Source organism: Xiphophorus hellerii, chromosome 19 (genome assembly GCF_003331165.1).
Source record: "Xiphophorus hellerii strain 12219 chromosome 19, Xiphophorus_hellerii-4.1, whole genome shotgun sequence".
Taxonomy (NCBI): domain Eukaryota; kingdom Metazoa; phylum Chordata; class Actinopteri; order Cyprinodontiformes; family Poeciliidae; genus Xiphophorus; species Xiphophorus hellerii.
This window is the reverse complement of record NC_045690.1, coordinates 1,703,698-1,722,621: the sequence shown is the minus strand read 5'-3', so window position 1 is coordinate 1,722,621 and position 18,924 is coordinate 1,703,698. Positions and strand designations below refer to the sequence as shown.

Below are 18,924 nucleotides of genomic sequence, written 5' to 3'. Positions count from 1 at the left end.
ACTGATCTGTTTAGATCATTTAGTATTTATGTGAAATATTTTACTTTGTTTATGTTTAATAAAATGTTTACTACAGCACAGGGCACAGCGTTTGAATCCATTCTCTTTTCATAAACTGTATAAAAACATACATAACTGTATTTTTTTACTGGCTCTAAAATAATTTAGGTTGAATAAAACTGATGACACATTATTTGCAAAATATCAAAATGATGAATTGTCTTTTCTATGAAGTCATAAGTTTACATACAGTTTATTAATTGGGAGGATTTCCTTGTAAAGCAACATGGGGTTGAACCAATCAGTCTGCAGCTCAATCTGCTAATTTTCCTTAATACGTTTCATTATTACAACAAAGAAACCAAATCCACATTCTGAGAAATAAAAAGTAAAGAGGCTGAAGACAACAATCTGAGTTGCTCCAACAGATTTTAGAAGTAATCATTTTTCCTTCATGAGACTACAGTCAAAATAAACTGATTTTAAAATCAGTTTTTTTTCTTCCATTGTCCTTTTCATGTGAATGTTTCCAGAATGCCTGACAGAACGCAGTAAGAATCCTCTTACCTGGAAAATGACAGTGTTTCCCCCAGACCTCTGAACAGTTTGTTACCAGTATGAACCTGCATGGCCTCCATTATGAAATGAAAATGACTTCAGCAAAACTCACAGCTTCACCTGAGATTGGGATTTATGAGGTGATGTTGAAATGTCAACAGTAATTCAATGTTAGCTCTTTGTCTTTCTGGGTGTCTGTTTTAAACTCATGTTTTAATTTTCCTTATGATATGATCCTTAGATTAGTTTTTATATGGTTTAGAAATGATTTGAAAAGCCTTGTCTTTACCCAGACTGCAAGCAAGAAAATGTTTTTAATGTTTTAAGTTTGGACCAGTAAAGGTCAAATGAAAATAAAAATTAATATTATGGGTTTTCAGTGTCTAAATTCAGTTCCAAAGTTTTTTATTGATCCCACAGAGAAATTAATTGTAATACTGCTGATGTCTCTACAGGAGGAATCCCAGATAAACGTGTCTCCAGTCACACAGCAGCTCAGACAGATGACCTCTCATGACCCCAGTGTCAGCCTATGCATTAGCTGACTAACAGACCGTGGCCCCGCGTGTTGATATCCCAGAATTCCCTCTGTTTCCACCTCAGCAGCTTGAATCCTGGTTTCTGACCTGGAGTTGGTGAGCTCCTCGGTAATATTGGCTCTTTGGCCACAAACAGAGCAAAGAGTGAACTAACAGACTGCTGTTGCTCTGTGTTTTCTGACCAACAGATGGATCTGGGTTACCTCTCAAGCCTTCAGGTCAGCAGACTCTTTTCTGTGATACTCTGACTAAAACATGCAATGACTGGCATCTATATTTATCTAGAATGTGAAACACAACTTTCATACATGTGTGTGAAATGAGCAACAATCTGAGCTGCAGCCAACAGATGAACAGAGCAGCAGAGTCTCTGAGGCTCATCTGGACTTAATGCAGAACTGGATTTACATCCAGACGTCTTACTGGTTCAGCTCAGAAACCATTATTGTTTTCTGCTTCCAAACCTAAAGAGTAAAAGCTCTGCTGTTGTATGATTTGGTTCGAGGCTTAACTCTGTGTTTGCTGCATCACTGTCATGTTGCTGATTGATATAGATCTCAAGATGGATGAGATTAACAGAGACAAAACAAAGGAGACCTAACAAAGGAAAGCGTCGGGGAAGCAGGAGGAGGAAAGCAGCCGCAGAAACTCATCAGTTTCAGTCTGCCTGAAACTGATGAGTTTAAATACTGAGGGATGAGAGGAGAATGAGATGAGATGCAGGCGAGGGAAATCAGGTGATTGGAAACAGCTGAGGAAGGAGGCAAACTGGCAGGCTGAGGGACGGAGAATCAAAATCCAAACGCACAAAGAGCAGAATAAAAGAAGAGACTAAAAACAAAGGAATAAATTTATACTACAACAACCAGAGAGCAATAATGAAGTTAACAGAATATGACAAGACCTAAAAATGATAAGCAATCAAGGAGATGCTACAAAACAAAACACTCATATCAAATAGGTCAGAAAAATCTTGTTGAAATCACAATAATATTGAATATTTCCCTTTAGAGTTAATTAAAGTTGCTGGGGAAACTTTCCAAGGGAAGGTCTTCTTTCCGTCTAATCCACTTAGCTCAAAGCTCCATGCACTTTTACCAACAAACCTCTAGAGAGAAACGCTCTGCATGTCTAATCAGCCATTCATCACCGCCGTGTTCCAGCTCAGGATTATTGTTCTGATATCACCTTCTCAGGGATTTACCAAATAATCTCTCTGGGATGTGTTTTTTTGTTCTTTGCAACCTTGAACTGCATTCAGGAGTTAACTTGTTCTCAGCAAAGAAGTGGCTTATGTTGCATAAGAGGTCTGGGAATAGTTGGAAGATTGTTAGTTTTCTCCTGCTGAGCAACACACAGTCACCTTTAAAGTCTGAGTCTGTGGGGGGAAAAGCATCTGATCCAAAAAACAAACTGAGCCGCAGCGACGACTCCTGAGTGAGAATAAAACAACAAAGATTAAGACTTTGTTTACATTTTATCTCAGTTTTCTTTTTGTTCAGAATTCATAATGCATCCATACAGCAGCCGGGAAAAACCATGGCTGTCAAAACAGGTATGGGAAAACTAAGTACACCCCTGCAGCCTTCAGAGGATTTAAGATGAAAATGACATTTTGACTAATTGATCAGCGATAATACATAATTAAAGCTGGATATTTAACGCATGCTTGTGTTTCTGGAAAGTCGTCAGCAAAAAGAAAACGCTAAAACAAATAAGAGTTGTTGCCCTTAAATCTGTGAAGGACAAATCAGGTTTGATGGTCCGGTCGATCTGGTTCTCCTGGAACCAGAACTCCATCATCTGCTCCACCTCCAGCTGCTGTGGTTCTTCCTCTCTGCTCTGAGTCAAACCAACCTGTTCCCCTCCTGGCCTGTGGGGGCGCTGCACCAAGAACCACTGAAGGAAACGACACAAAAACCTCTGAAGACAGTGAGAGCAACTTCCTTCTTCACCAGATGGAAACAAGATGGAGGCGTCAGATTTTAGAGGATGGAGGATTTCTCTTTAGAGTTTGGCTAAAAACTATGAGCCATTTCTGCTGCTAGCGCTAGGCTAGCATGTTAGCTTTGGTTGTATTCACCCAGAATGCCCTGCGTTGCAGTCCACTTCCTGCTTTTGGAGCGGTCACTGGTCCACTTGGCTTTGACATATGAATTCAAACCGAACCAGAGTTCACTTCAACTGAGCCCAGACCTAAAATTCCTCCTGGGAATAATTGCTGTTGGATCAATGGATGTTCTTAGGTTTTCCAAACACTCAGCCTGCATCACAGTTCACCACGTTTGGGTTGGATGTTGTATATAAAAACAGAAACTGATTTTAAAATCCTCTCCAAAAGGCAATAAAGTAACCCTAGTTAAATGTGTTCTGTGCTAATCAGCATTTTCAAAGGCATCCAGAATGAACACGGGGTTCACTGAGTTTCCACTTTTCTTTACAGATTCAGTTTGTGCTCGAGCATTACTCAAAGTTATGGCTTATTATCCAGAAGGAACAGCATCATCGAATATTCCACGTCTGTTAGGGAGTTCTGGCCATAAGCTAATGTTAGCAAAAAGCTTTTCTCTTATGGAAGTGTGTTGGAAAGAGACAAAATGACTCAATTATTTTAAATGTCACAGTGTGCAGGAGTTAACTTATTCTACCTCTAATATAATGTGTTGATAAATAGCATGGCTGTGTTTGATTGAATAAGTGGTCACCCCATTTACACGAAGCCCCATGTTTTTCCTAAATGCCACTGACGGCTCTGAGGGTGCCTTGTTTTTACATAAATACTGTAATTCTAATTATGCATAAATCTGGAGCAGCTGTTCAGGAAAAGAAACATCAGCAGACAAGCAGAATAAAAAACTGAAGGAAGAAATCTAAAACTCCACAGACTTCTGTTGGCCTTTTAAAAGTATATTACAATATTTGTCTTACAACAAAAGAGCAAATAACATCAATGATTGTGATTGAGGTCAGTGTTTTTGACGTTGAAAGCAGATCTTTACATGAACCGTATAAAACGACACAGCACTTTTATTTTCTCACAGTTTGAGGTCTAGTCCTCATCATCTATCTATCCATTTTCTTCTGCTTTATCCGGGGTCGGGTCGCGGGGGTAGCAGCTTCAGAAGGGAGGCCCAGACTTCCCTCCCCAGCCTCTTGTTCCAGCTCCTCCCGGGGAATCCCAAGGCGTTTCCAGGCCAGCGAGAAACATTGTCCCTCCAGCGTGTCCTGGGTCTTCCCCTCCTCCAGGTGGGACCTGAACACCTCACCATGGAGGCGTCCAGGAGGCATCCTGACCAGATGCCCGAGCCACCTCAACTGGCTCCTCTCGATGTGAAGGAGCAGCGGCTCTACTCTGAGTCTCTCCCGGATGACTGAGCTTCTCACCCTATCTCTAAGGGAGAGCCCAGCCACCCTACGGAGAAAACCCATTTCGGCCGCTTGTATCCGCGATCTCGTTCTTTCGGTCATGACCCAAAGCTCATGACCATAGATGAGGGTGGGAACGTAGATCAAACGGTAAATCGAGAGCTTCGCTTTTTGGCTCAGCTCTCTCTTCACCACGACGGACCGGTACAGCGCCCGCTTGACGGCAGACGCTGCGCCAATCCGCCTGTCGATCTCCCGCTCCCTTCTTCCCCCATTCGTGAACAAGATCCCGAGATACTTGAACTCCTCCACTTGGGGCAGGACACCCCCCCGACCCGGAGAAGGCATTCTGCCCTTTTCCGGCTCAAGACCATGATGGCCTCGGATTTGGAGGCACTGATCCTCATCCTGGCCGCTTCACACTCGGCTGCGAACCGCTCCAGCTAGAGCTGCAGATCATGACCTGATGAAGCCAGAAGGACCACATCGTCTGCAAAAAGCAGAGATGAGATCCTAAGGCCACCAAAACACATAACTGTCCTCACAAAGCTGGAAAAACTTTAGATGCATTTTAGCGTTTCACAAAAATATCACCAAAGATTATAATTTATAGAAACTCAGACCAAACTGGATATAAGAGAAAACTCTATATTTGTGTTTGTTCATGGAAAAACGGAGAGTTAGGGTCCAGTCCACTACAGTATGGGACAAATAATATCCATAAATACTTGTAACATGATTCCCAGTCGACATCATTTTATGTCTAATTAATTTTATATTCTAAAACACTGCTTAAGTCCAACTGATATATCTGTCCACATGGCGCCATGTTTAATTCCTAACAGGAAGTCCTGGTTGTTTTAAATTGATCTGACTAGTTAGCATAGTGTTTAGCTTTGTGCTACACTGCCCCCTATGGGTTTGGCATGTTTAAAACAACACTTAGTTTCAGATTTGTTTCGGTTCATGGGAGAAAAACTTTCCTGAAACTGATCCTTTATTCAGTCATTAACTTTGCTGAGTTGCAAGTTTATTGAGTTGTTGTTATTATTATTATATCTCCAAGAATCTTTGTCATGATGATAAGAGAAAAAAAAAGATAATAAATAAAGTGTTGATATACATATATTAATGTCAGTGCAGCGACTTTAAGGATTTTAAAACCCTTGTTGGCTCCAGCAGCCGTCAGCAGCTTTACGGAGCTTTAATACACACAGTTATGGGACTGATATTGTTGAACATTCAATAAAAAAACTGCAATATAGAAAAGTCTCTCCCCCACAGAGTCCTCTAATCCTCTGATTAATAAAATCAATATAATCCTGATTTTTGACACAACTCTTTATTCAAGCTTTTAGCCAATCCTGAGATTGTTCAGCTCTGTTTTATTTTAATATTTTTAATAAAACCAGAGTTTTATTAAAAATGAAACTGTGGTTTCTCAGGAAAGATGAAACATGAATGACAGTCAATGAGTTACTGGGTGAGACATGTAGGCTGTGTCTGTGGGCCTCCTACATATTTCTGAAGCAGGAATATTAAGTCGTGCATTAAAATGATAATTCCTCCTTTATTCCACTGGAGACTTCTTAATGACCCGCCTCTGTGTCTCGGCGCCGCTCTCCTCTTTAATCCCCGATCGTTTCCTCCCTCAGTGCCCACGCTCTCCCTCTCATTTACTCCTGATTAAAAAAGTGTTTACTGATCCTCTTATTCTTACCTGACACTCTCCTCTCCTGCACAGATCCACCTGAGATCACTGCTGCGCTTTACATACATTTATCAGAGCATAAAGATGAACGTCAATTCTATATTTCAAGGAATGAAAGTGACTTTATTTAAGCTATTCAGTTCAAAAGAAAAAGCATATTTAAATACTTCAAGGATGGATAAAAATGGTTATTAATGCAGGAATTGTGAGTAAAGGTGCCAAAAGTATTTCCAGAAACAAAACTGAAGTTATTATCTTTGGACCTAAAGAGGAATGATCTAGAGTTATAGATCTAGAGTCAACGCACAGCTTCAGTTCTTCCAACTGGAAACTAGAGATCAGTCTGACCTCTGACCTCTGACCTGAACCTTCAGAGCCACATCAGCTGCAGAAGATTTCCAGATCAGAGGACTAATGTTTCAGATCAGAGAAACTCATCCATGTCGACTTCCAGAAAACTGAAAAACTGCTGAAACACTGAGTTCCTTTAGATCAAAGCTAAAAATCCTTTGATTCATAATAAGATTAATTTCAGTCTGTTCATTACTTTCCTGATCCACTGCAGCATCATGTTTGTTGTTTTATGTTTTTATCGTTTACAGCACTTTGAGTTTCCTTGTTGCTGAAATGTGTGAAACAGAAACGGACCTGGTTAATGAGAGGAAGCCGTTTGTATTTCATCTGGAAACGGAGGCAGCGTGGAATGGACCAAATGTCCGGCGGGACGTTTGGTTCTGGGATGCCTTATGAAACATAATTAAATTATGAAATAAAATCTGCTGCATTGCTGATCAGAACGTCATAATTTTTCAGCTTATAACAAACTCAACATATTTACAGATACTTTCTGTATTTATCAGACCTTATATTTTCCAACAGTTTCTGGTTTTGACCCACTTACTATGTAAATCCTCTAATAAAACATCCAGAAGCTGCTATAAGCTGCATGTCTTACAGAGCAGCATTACTTTCCTGTTTTCTTCTGTTTCTGCTGGGATTTCTAATCTTTTTAAATAAACACATGGCTTACTCCGTCTTGTCGTCATTCTGCCGTCTGCTAAGCTGCTGACATTCTTCTTGTTTTTGCTTACTGGCCATGCTATTTAAAAGTTGTTTTTTCCCTTTTTCCTTGTTTTGTTGTTGTTGTTTTGGACGTGCTCCAAAACAGCTTTGACCTTTTGTAAAGGGATAATCCACTAAATCGCTCAGCCGTCCATAAAGAGCTTTTTATTCACCGCTCACCGTCTCCTGGCATTTTGAACCCGGCTCTCCGTCTTCAGCTCACCCCTGATCCTCCCGCTCACTCAGCTGTCTTCTCTCCCCTTTTTTATCCGTCTGTTTCTCACTCCCTCTGTCTGTCCTTCACTTTCTCTGTAAATTGACTCTTATTGTCTGTTTTTGTTTAAAATGCTTCTGCCTCATGCCTGATTCCTGTTTGTTCATCTTTAAAGTGATCTTCCGTCTGAAACCTCCAGCCTTGTTGGAGAATGTGCGTATCGTTGTCATTTCTGAGAGATTTGATTTCGAAGCCTCCAGATGCCAAATTAGGCTCATATAGAACTGTGGCTGTTGCTGCACCACTGCTCAGACAAAGGTAGACACAATAACACAAACCCACACAGTCTGAGACACCAGAGCAGGATAATTACACGCCACAAGTAGTTAGATGAGAACGAACAGAGAACAGCCTCGTTCACACACAGCCGCCGGCTCAAAGAAAAGGCAACATCTATTTTAGTTTCGTTTTATCTTCCAGGTTTTGAGCCAATCTTTGAGAAACGTATAGATGAGAAAATTACAGTCAAGATGTAAAAGTACAAAACTGCTAAAACGTAAATGATTAATATGCAACAACGTTAAAATCCTGACTGATACACATTAAAACATCCTGAACTAGTTTATGGATATTAATGAACATAAAGATGTGATCTCAGGGCTGGAAAGATGCTTCAGGTTTAAGCTCTGCTTCATCTGCTGGACTGGATCCACATTTATGTTTCTGCTAAACGCCTAAAACACAATGAAGAAGTTTCATTTTTAGACCAAACAGGTTGTTTACCAGGTTTAGCATCTGTGAAACATTTAGAAATATTTTTATCACAGCTTCCATTTGGCTGTTTTTGTTGTTTTTTTTTCAACTAAGCTGAGAAAGCAAAATCTAATATTTATTCATAAAGGCATAAAGAGAAACAATCCTTTATAGATGATGTTGAGCTTTACAAACTTTATTAACATAAATGTCTTTTGCTCACGTTATGTCCAGATATTTGATTGTATCTCCTGAGTTGGTGAATTAAAGTTGCTATGATGTTTGTTTTATGGTCCATCTTGTTTTATTAGATACGATCCAGAAAACAATAACACATTTATTACATATTCCTACTTGTCAGGAACACCCAGCTAAGTGGACATTTGCACAATCCTGTGCACACATGTGCAAAGTCATCTCATATTTCAGAGTTAATGCACACATGTCCGACTTTAAGCTTCATGAAGGAATAAAAAGCATCTGTGGGCGCCGTGTTTATGCAGAGCAATACGAGCGATATTCTAAATATTATTGTGCAAAGAGGAGAGGCAATAAAGTGAAGAGGCTTTCAGACATAATTGGATGGGAGGTTTTGTTCTTCAGCAGGTTTATTTCTGCAGCACAGAGAAATCCAACCTGCTTTTCTCACAGCAGAGACTGAAGCATGAGAGAAAAAAGTTTTCAACTTTATGCAACTCAAAGAGTGAGACACGAAGAATGCAAATCAGATTTTTAGATATTACAGTGAATCAGTTTAATAAGAATCACACTGAGAGAACTTCATGTAATTATTATTAAACTTTCCACTTTCTATCAAAGCCACTTAACCACATTTGATTCTTTTTCTTTGTGCCAATCCATGTTTACTGTTATCCTCACCACAGAGTGTGACCTCTGACCCCAGCCTGTTTACTATGTGGAAATAACATACATGTATTTTCTATGAGTAATTTCATATCTCATGATGTTAGATATTACTGTATTTAACCTGCAGTTTATTATAATTGTAGCATTGGTGGAAAGAAAATGGAACTGAAAAAAACATTTATAAAAAATAAAAGACAAAAAACTTTAAATGATTGTTAAAGACATTAGCAGGAGTCAGACTTACAGTCAGCATACATGAAAATAAAGTCCAGTTATTAACACTGAAACGTGGTGAGAAATATCTGGGTTTTCTGTTTCAGGAGCATTTGGAGCGGAGCTGCAGTGTTCCTGTGATAATTAAACCTTTTAAAGTCTGACATGTATTAAGGTGAAGCAGGACATGCAGCTGATGGTCTGATGTTATCCTCGTTATCAGGTCGTCTGACTGAGGCGCTGCAGCCGTGGAGGAAACTGAAACAAAAACCTTCAACTGTCAGATCCAGTAAGTTTTATTCTCCAGCAGAGAAATGTGTCTTATCATGTGTGTTGGGGCCAAGTCTTTATTTAGGAGACAATTCTCATGACAGACCATTAGTCCTCCCACACACTCTCACACACACCCACACACACACAGGCTGAACCTCACAGCCAACCATAAAAGTTATTTAAAAGAGCTTTTATTCTATGTGGACCTGGCTCATATTCTCACAGCCTGCAGCAAACGGCTGCGATACTAAAACATCATTCAGCGATTTACTCAGAGGCATTAAAAGCTGCGCTGGGAAAACAGAAAGGGTGATGAGAAAGAAAACAAAGTATGAATATCATGATTTCTGAGTCAAATTTTAAAGGAGAAATATTTTCAGGACCGGCCCATTTCAGGTCGAAGTTCTGAGCTTCCTGTTCCTTCCTCAAAGATATCAACACTTTACAACCTTTACTAAACAAAAAAATCCTAAAATGTGTTCTCACAATGGAAAACCAGACATTAGACTTTTAAAAAACAAACTGTAGATTGGTAAGCTAACCTTTAGTCTTTGTTGAGCAGCTTAGCTTCAGTCAGGAATCCTCTAATTGTTCCAGTATTTACAGAAAACTGTAAAATCTCTGGACAATGGCTGGAATGAACAGCTGCAAACTCACAGCAAACCTCAACATGAGCTGCAAATGCAATAATTAATCAAACTCCAACACACAAACAGAAAAAGAAAAATGCTGCGATCACAAGAAATAGAAGCAAAAACCTTCAATCAACAAAACAAATGAAAAATGACAGAAACCAGAGACAAAATGTTGCAAATAGCAAAAACAATAGCAAGAATAAAACACTGCAAACTTCCTTCAGAAAATGGAAGTCCTCCAGACCACTAGGGGGAGTCTGGAGTAGGTAAATATGCTGCTGTTCCAAAATAATGTAAAAGGCTGTTTGAAATAAACATGAAGTATAGTGGACCCGTTCCTTCTTTCCTCCAGTAATCTGGATGTTAAATCACGACATCCTGTCGTTACTGAGACTCTGGTTCCATTTTATCTCCCCCTGGTGGCCTGGAGGACTCTATTTTGTGGAGCAAGTTTGCAGCATTTCTATTTGCTGTTGTTTTTGCTATTAGTGGCATTTCCCCCTTTCTTCTATTTCCTCTAGTTGCAACATTTTTTTTGTGCAATGTGTGTGTGTGTGTGGGCGTGTGTGTTTTGGAGTTTGCATAGCTCATGGGTTTGCAGCATGTTTCATCCTTTGCTGCACATTTGCAGCAAAGACATTTGACCTTTGACCCTGCAGCAGATATTTGAGGAGTTCTATCAGATATCGACTGCTGATAATCAATACTTCATCATATTTCTGCTTCTGGTTTTCCTTTCAAAACTATTTCGATCTTTTTTTTGAGCGACTGTTTTCTGAACGTTTGGTTTGTGCTCCTCCAGCTGTTTGTTCACCTGTCAGGTGAAAACATGCAGAAACAGTTTTAGAGAGTCGCTCCTCTCAGTCCTGGTGAAACGGTGAAAATGTTTTTGGTCTCTTCCTGCTGCTCTGCACTCGCCTTCACAGTGAAAACAGAATAAAACTGTTTACTGCGGTTATTACCAGAGCTTCAGTCGTTCTGTTCTGAGGTAAATAAGGCCAGTATCAATAACATGAGTCCTGTGATTATGGCTGATTCTTTCTAATACTTCATCCAAACATTGTAAGTAATGAAGTGGAAAATCAAAGCAGAGTTTCTGTTATTCAGTTTGACATTTTAAACGTTTCTGAAACAAATTGACTCCCAAAGATCAGCCTGACCTCGTGACCTCTGCGCTGTGCAGCACAGGGAGCCGATTTGTTCTGAGAACAGAAAATATATTCTTTTTATTGAATCACTGCCATTATGACCTGACTGTTAGGAAGAATGAGAACAATTCGGACCTGGTTTACAGCCACTTGTGTTTTACTCAGTTTAATTTTCCCTAAAATCTAAAATATAGTTTTTTGTTGAGACATTGTGGAGTGTTCAGCGTGGCAGAAGGATTGCTGTGAGTTTAGTCTGGGGACGGAGCTGCCTGAAGGACAAACCTCCAGATTTAACGTCGTTTCTCCTTCCAGTCACATCGCCTGCAGGCTGCACCGCCACAAATACCAACATGGAGCTGCACTTCGCTTTACACTTTTCACAGCTGCAAGCCAGAGGCTAGTGGATGTCCAGATAGGAGACGACATTACAGAGCAGCAGCAACTGGTGGACACAGAGCCAGAGATAAGTGAATGTCTAAAAGATTCAGAACAGCTGCGGTTTAAAATTTGCTATTGATTTTTTAAATTATTTTAATTGTAGTAGAGTAGTAATAATCTTTAAGTGACTTCTCATTGCTGCTTTTAGTAATAAAAGTGAAGATAGAGCTGAATGCATCTGGAGTCAGAGCTCTGGAATAATCAGAACAGCTGAACATGCAGGATGATCAGGGTTAGCACTGATGCTAAGCAGCAACATGACAGAAGAGACTTCAGGCATGTCTGAGAAACTTCACACTGATCTGGACAGAAATCAAGATCTGAGCTTTTTATTAATTATTATCATTTCTCTTTTAACAGTTTTGCTAAAATAATCTTTGGTACGATGCGTGGCACCACAGGAAACGCTCTCAGTCACATCTACTTGAGACGCATCAACACCTGTCTGACTGCATGGACTGACCTCACCATGTGAGAACAGTCAGCCAGTCAGTCAGTCAGTCAGTCAGTCAGTCAGTCAGTCAGTGATACAAAACCATGTTAAAAATCTGGACTGGAGGCTCTGAGACAGTTAAACACTGGACAATTATAGGAAACAGTTTTTATAAAAGTTTTTTTTTAACCTCTGCAGATAAAATATGTTATTTAGTTTTTAACAGCAGTTTTATATTTAATAATGTAGAAACTGCCCAGGTCAGCTGATCCCAGAGCAAACAAGTGACTCACTTCTAGAACCTCACAGTGAAACAGAAAACTGGGAGGGAGAAACTTTACAGAGAAAATGTTTTATTCTCTTTGCTAAAGCTGAGAGTTTCCATGAGAATCATTTTTATTGAAATCTGACCAGACCTGGTGAAAGTGAAGGTCTCTAATGCAGAACAAAGAAACTGGAAAAACGACTTTAACACGATGAAATAAAAACTCTACAGGCAGCATAGAGATTTAAAAACTGTGACACGGCGAAGGAGACCCTGAAAGTCTGAAAACGATAGAAGCAAACAGAGGAAAGAAAACGGTCTGAATATTTCCTAAAGCAGAAAACTGGAAGCAGGTGAGACAGTTCATGAGTCTCTGTGGTTCATAAGCTGTTAGAAAAACCTGAAACAAACTGAGAATGTTTCCATAGAATAACGAACACTAAACAGATTAACACACAATATAATAAAATATATTTTCCTTAATAAAGTCCTTAAAAAGCTCTGGTGCATTCAAAGAAAAACAGTTAAACAGCAAACCTCATGTGACCTCTGACCCCTGATGTTCATGGAGGTTAGGAACCACAAACCAGACAAGAATTTATAAAACTGCCTCTAAAAATCCTTATAACTGCTTATTTTAACAGGTTAAACACCAAACAGGCTTTATGACGCGCAGTGGAAACGTCTGCTGGGAGTTCAGCCAATCAGTGCCAAGCAAAATTAGCATAGTTAGCATTGAGCTGCATTAGCATTGAGCTGCATTAGCATTGAGCTTCATTAGCATAGTTAGCATTGAGAGGGAATCCAGTGTGAGTCAGTGACAGCAGATGGATTTTGCTGTCGACTGAATGTTTCTGTAAATCCTCAGTGGAACAACTGAGCTGTTTAAACGTGTGGCAGTAATGACCATGTTGGAGAGAAGGTCAGAGGTCAAAGATTCGATGCGCTGAAGTGGCAGCTGATGGAAACAGAGCTGAAGAGGTTGTGACATCAGACTCATTAAAACTTAAGATATTATTATGTTAAACACACACGGAGTGTGTGGCAGGCCTCGGTGCTGCCTGCCGGATGAATTATGCAGACTGCAGTGGATCCGTGTCTTAAAGAGCCACACACTCACAGAAACACTCCGGCTCTCGCTCTGACTCTCCAGACAGCCGCTGCGTGAAGCAGAGCTGCGCTGGAAGCATCTTAATTCCTTCTTCTCACTATCAAACATGAAGACCTGAGTTTATTTGACTAAGACAAAACAACATCCAGCAAATTAATCTCAGTGCCCAACACTTGTTTTCCTGCTCCTAAAATCCTTCAATACTTAATAAGTTGAACCTCCAGCTGTGAAGGAGGAACTATTAATCCCACAATGCATTGCATTTACCTCTTTCAGTTTAGCACCTCTGGTCAACGTTCAGCTCAGCAACCAATCAGAGAGTCTCACCTGGCAGGTGTGACTCTGAACACAGCTCCAGTTATTCTAACAATAACTGGTCATCTTCATCTTCTGACACATTTCAGACTTTCTTATCTTCATAAGAACGTTAAGAAGAGATTCTGCTGATATTAAAACTAATTAAGGCAGCATACAAAATGTGTTTACAATTCTTTAATAGGATTAATTATTCACATTTACGTTTGATGTATTTTAAGTCTTTTCAATTAACTGAATGTTTTATTTATAAGATTAATAATTTGCTTTATTAAAAAGTGTCAGTGAATGCCTCCATGTTTTTATTATCAGGAACAAAAAGGCAACAATATGTTTATGAATGTTATGAAGTTGTATTTGGGAGTTTATTGACCTTTAAAATGTGGATTATATTTTTACATTTCTGAATGATCATTTTGGCTCTTCATGTTTATTTGTGGTTGAATGTTTGATGAGAATCAGAGACGTTGGTTTCCTCTTCCTGTCCTACACATCCCACCAGAACCAGAACCAGAACCAGACCTCTGGTGTAAATCTCCCTCTGTCTCTCGCTGCCTTTCATGCGGCTCTGAGGGAGAGGCTTAGGCTTAGAGACTCAAATGGCTAAGTGAGGGATAATACTACCATTAAAGAGAGAGACGGAGACGCAGACAGAAGGAGGGAGAGAAGGAGGGATGGAGCAGAGAGGGAATCAAAAGCCGCCGTTCATAAAAGACTTAAAGAAGTTGAAAGAGCAGAAAAAATAATTCCTCTTACTGAGGTTTTAGCTAAAGTCTGCTGATATCTGCATCACTGGTGAGGGTTGGATTTGAACTCCAGTGAGTTTAATATTATTTATGCATCACAACAGAAAACAGAAAGAATAAAGAGGACAGGAATGAAGGGATGAAGGAGAGAAACGGAGGAGCAGATCTACAGATCCAGTCTTCATTCATCCAACCTGCAGATTCTTTGATTCAGAAAATGTTTCTAAGTTTGCAGACGACCTCTGCTTTTTGAAACATAAACGTTTCAGATCAGCAAAATTATTTAAATGTTTTTAATTCAATAGATTCAAATGTGGATTCTTTAACTTCACAGAGGAGGAATATATTCTGGAGCCAGTTTAAGGTCAGGTCAAACTTCCTCCACTTTATCTCCCAACCAAACTTTGACTAGGACACTCCTGAAACACTTAAAAGCTCCTTGCACCAATCTGATGGTTGAATAATCTGGATAACAGATTACAAACAATAAATATCTTTACTGTTGAGATCCTGCAGCCTGAACAGCTATGGAAGTAAATATGTGCCATCAGAATTTGAATGAAAAATGCATCTGAAATTTGAATGTTGTATATTAGTGCTTACTTTTTCAGTGTTAAAATAAATTCAGAATATATTTTTAACCTAAAAAAAATTCAGTGTCATTATTTGTACATGGTTGCAATTTTCATTTATTAAAAAGATTCACATTCCTATTTCAAAGTGATCAAATTTTCAATATACATATTTTTCACAGTTTAAATTTTCAGTGTTAAAAAATTCAGCATATAAAAAATTCAACTTTTCAAAATTCGAATGCAATATTTTCATTGTCCTCCAATTCAACTTGCTCAAATTCGCTGTCTCAAATTCAACGTCTAAAAATTCGCTGCAAAAATGGCGAGGTTACTTCAGGTCACAGACATTAGCAATGGATGTCAGATTCCAGGACCCAGCTGATCACGTGACACAACCGTCATATTGAAGAAATACCAGCATCGCCGAGGCTGGCGACCATGGAGGCGAATGAAAACCCAACGGTGAGTTTAATGCTTTCATATTTCTGTATTATATTTTATTTTGCGCATGAAGTTTGATACATTATCTTAAATCTTGATTTAAAACACGGGTTGGGCCGTTGTTAATCTTACACCATGTAGTGCTAGCATATTACGTCTTGCTACCTCCTAGCCCCCCCAGCCCCTCACCCAATTTACCCCGTTTTATTTCAAAAAGAAATACCACTTGCGCCAAGTCTAGAATCTTGAAAGAGAACTGATGGGTGGCGACTTTCTGGGTTGTTTGATGTTGTCTTAGGTGAGACTGAGACAGGCAGTCTTAGTAAAGTGTAATTTTTCAGGAGATGCTACCGCTAATGTACTAAGCTAATATGGCTGCCTTGTATGCTTCAAGGAGGGGCTGTGAACACTACCGACATTAATTATAACCACAACCCCATTCTGTTCAGCTACTGTATTGTTCAGGTGACTTCATTTATGAATTAATTAAGAAATTTATTGTCATTACAACATCATCCAAAATACTGCTTCTCTTATCTGACAAGTGTTGATATACAATATTAATTTACATTATTTTCTTTCTTGCTTTTTTTTCCCTCTGAGTCATTTGTGATGTCTTTTGCAGCTCGAAGGAGAATCCAGGCTCTCTGATACTTAAATGGAAAGAGTACAGAGCTTGGCATATTCATGGGACCTTCTTTGCCCCACAGAGAACAATAGGAAGTGGCTTTTTGAGAAGCTGTTACTTCATGCAGTGAGTCAGCATTCATTTCTACTGCATGTATTTTTTTCTTTAACTTATGTTTTAAATGACATTTTATTTAAAATCCAATTTTGATACACAGAAGGATAAAGAATTGTGCAGGTTTGCCATTGTTTTAACATTTTTGAAATAGTCTGGTACCAATTTATCTTAAGTGTTTTCTATAAACCTAATCAAAGGTAAGAGGTAGAATCTTTCAAACAAATTGTTTTATTTCAGTTTCTTTAGATTGCCTTAGACAAATGACAGCTTTTTAAGCTTAAGCTCCTATCTGAGGAACAGTCTCATACTTTCTCTGAGGTCTTGCAAAACTCAAGTGATTCACTTTTAAAGATTAATCTTTTTACATTAGTTGTTAATTGTAAAGATTGTCATATCTTCAGTGTCACATGAATTACATTTTTTATACACATTGTGTTTTACTGTATACTGCTTTGATCCCTGTTATTAGTTTCAATTACCAGAGCAGCACAATGACTGTAATGAAATGAGTTGTTTAGAAATAAACTATTACCATTTTCTAAATTAGGTTCTTGGACGTGTCGCAAGACAAATAAAGCAGCTTAGACGAGGCTTGAAAGAAATCCCAATATGGTCACTGGTAACTCGGCGGCCTGATGCTGTACCGCTGCTTTTTCCACTGGAGGAAGCCTCCCTGTGTCCAGAGGTATATTTAAATAACTGGAATTATGGTGCTGCATCTGTTATTGTTTTAATGAAATGCCTTTTATATAAAACATTTTCTTTGCAAACTTCTGTTAAACACAACGCAATTAGTTTTTTCTACTAAACTTAGGTGGTACTTCAGCATATCACTTGGCCAGAAACAGATGACGGAAGTGATGAAGATGACGACTGCTCAAAGGAAACCAGATGCCGCATTTCAGGATATCTGAAACAGTTAATTGCAAATGGTAATGTTACCAGTGTCTGATTGGAGATTTTCAGATAACTTTTCAATGAAACATCCCTGTAGGACAGGGGTCTCAAACTTCAGTCCTCGAGGGCCGCAGTCCTGCAACTTCTAGATGTGCCTCTGCTGCACCACCTGAATAGAATAATTAGGTCATTAAGGTTCTGGAGAACTGATCTACACAAGGAGGAGGTAATGAAGCCATTTCAATCCAGTGTTTTGTACCTGTGGCACATCTAAAAACTGCAGGACTGCAGCCCTCGAGGACTGGAGTTTGACACCCCTGCTGTAGGAGAATTCTTCTCTTAGTTGCTTGCAGTGGTACCTCACAATTCAGTTTTAATCTTAGCTCAAAATTCAAACAGTTGAATTGCATGCATGTTTGTGTGTTCTCTCTGTGTAGTCTAGCTCTATCTCAACATGTGGTTCCAGAACTGATGTGGATTTTAATAAAAAGTAAAACTGTCTTGAATATTTCCAGTTACTTTAGTCTTACAAACATACAACGTTATCCATAAGTTGCGGATGTATGGTAAATTAGAATTGAAAATGTGATTGTGGCTTTGTTCTCTTCCACAGCCACACCACCTGAACTGAAAGACATGATGAAATTCTGGACCGGATGGGAAAATCTGCCATCAAGTCTGTCTGTGGAGATAGTTCATGGAAACTACCCAACAGCTGCCACTTGCTATGAAACGCTAAGAATTCCTTGTCACTACAGGAGTTACAAATCTTTCAGTGATGAGTTTTTAGCTTGCATTTCCTCTACGCAAACTGGCTTTGGCTTGCTTTGAATGATCGACCTGTAAAAAAAAAAAAAATCTACATTTAAGCTGTAGCAGTTCTGTTTGTGAAGCAGCTTTGTTCAAATGAAAGTTTTGTTGAAATGTAGAATCAATTCAATTTTCTGATTTTGTCAGATGATTACATATAATCACATGTATTGAACGTGATTCAATACATATGAATGTATTGAATTCATATTGTATTGAATATGAATTTGATACATATGAATGTATTCATCCATATGAATACATACAATGTATTCATATGGATGAATGATTACTATGTAATACATATGATACATAGTAATCATATGTATTATTCATTAGAGTACCGTGTTACTCTAGTTCCTCTAGTTTTGTCACATTCAAAACTAGAGGAACTAGAATGACACAATGTTCAGAGTAGGTATTTCATTTCTCTGAGTCTGTACTGTTTATACAGGCAGTTTTAAATATGAAACTGAAATTGTTTTTTATGCAAAATTTTATTGAATGTACTTAGATGAGTTCATACATGCTTGAAGTATTAGAAAATAAATTACATAAGACAAACAAAACTTTTTTCTGATTCTTATAATGCAAGAAATTTAAAGTCCTAGAACAATGTACAAATGTACCTACTAGGTTTCTTTTGAGTAAAGAAAAAACAATCAAATTACAAATTTAGAACATTTTAGTTCTTAAACATGTCTACCATAAAGACACTAAAATTCACCTTTGTGGTAACATGATCAGCATTTTGCTTTACATTTCATAACTGGTGAATTTTGAAACTGGTATGGAAGCTTATTGCTATA

At 38.7% G+C, this 18,924-nt stretch overlaps 2 long non-coding RNA genes across 3 annotated transcripts; both read left to right on the top strand.

Moving 5' to 3' along the window:
- The first annotated feature begins 1,019 nt into the window (after positions 1 to 1,019).
- On the top strand, positions 1,020 to 15,256 carry LOC116708730 (uncharacterized). Its single transcript, XR_004336759.1, has 4 exons — positions 1,020 to 1,193; positions 1,286 to 1,315; positions 9,507 to 9,572; positions 11,652 to 15,256. It is a non-coding gene; the product is annotated as an uncharacterized LOC116708730 (long non-coding RNA).
- Positions 15,257 to 15,396: 140 nt separating this feature from the next.
- Positions 15,397 to 18,194, top strand: LOC116708579 (uncharacterized). Of its 2 annotated transcripts, none has more exons than XR_004336714.1 (4): positions 15,397 to 16,417; positions 16,956 to 17,093; positions 17,204 to 17,340; positions 17,919 to 18,194. It is a non-coding gene; the product is annotated as an uncharacterized LOC116708579 (long non-coding RNA). The 2 variants fall into 2 exon arrangements; XR_004336713.1 differs by having other exon boundaries at positions 15,399 to 16,417; positions 17,223 to 17,340.
- Positions 18,195 to 18,924: the final 730 nt, after the last annotated feature.